Source organism: Monoraphidium neglectum (assembly GCF_000611645.1).
Source record: "Monoraphidium neglectum strain SAG 48.87 unplaced genomic scaffold scaffold00435, whole genome shotgun sequence".
NCBI lineage: Eukaryota > Viridiplantae > Chlorophyta > Chlorophyceae > Sphaeropleales > Selenastraceae > Monoraphidium > Monoraphidium neglectum.
In genome coordinates, this window is record NW_014013193.1 from 24,393 (window position 1) to 25,045 (window position 653).

A 653-nucleotide genomic window follows, 5' to 3' on the forward strand; every position below is an offset into this window, starting at 1 on the left:
CCGCCGGCCCCGCGGCGCCGCACGCGGCCCCGCCGGCCGGCGGCGCGTACGCGGCCGCCCTGTCCGGCCCGCAGGGCGCCGCGTGCCGCCCGGGGCCGCGGGCGGCGGAGTATGCCTGGACGCTGTCGCACGCAGCGACGGGGGCGCCAGTAAATGACCTGCGGCTGTATTTGGGGGCGCCGATGCACCTGTTGGTGGCAAGCGCTGACCTGGCATACGCAACGCACCTGCACGGCAACGCCGCGCCGCCGGCGGCGCCCGCGCCAGCGAAAGGCGCGCCGCCCGCAGCGGCGGGCTCTGCGGACGAGCACGCTGGCCACGGGCGGCGGCTGCTGAGGTGGCTCGCGTCCGCCTTGTTGGCGCCCGCGCCCGCGCCTGTCGCGGCGGCCGCCAAGCCGGCGGCGCCGGCCGGGGCGGCGAGCGGCGCGGGGCACGAAGATGAGGATATGGCGGGGATGGACATGGGAGAGCACTCCCAGCATGCTGCCTTGTCTGGCGGTTTCGGGCCGCGGATCACAGCGGACGTCGCATTCCCGAAGCGCGGGGTGTACGCGTTGGTCGGGCAGCTGCGGCGGGGGGACGAATTGATCTTGCTGCCGTTCTTTGTCAACTGCACCGGCGCGCCGCAGGGCGCGTGATCCTCCGTCCAGGAC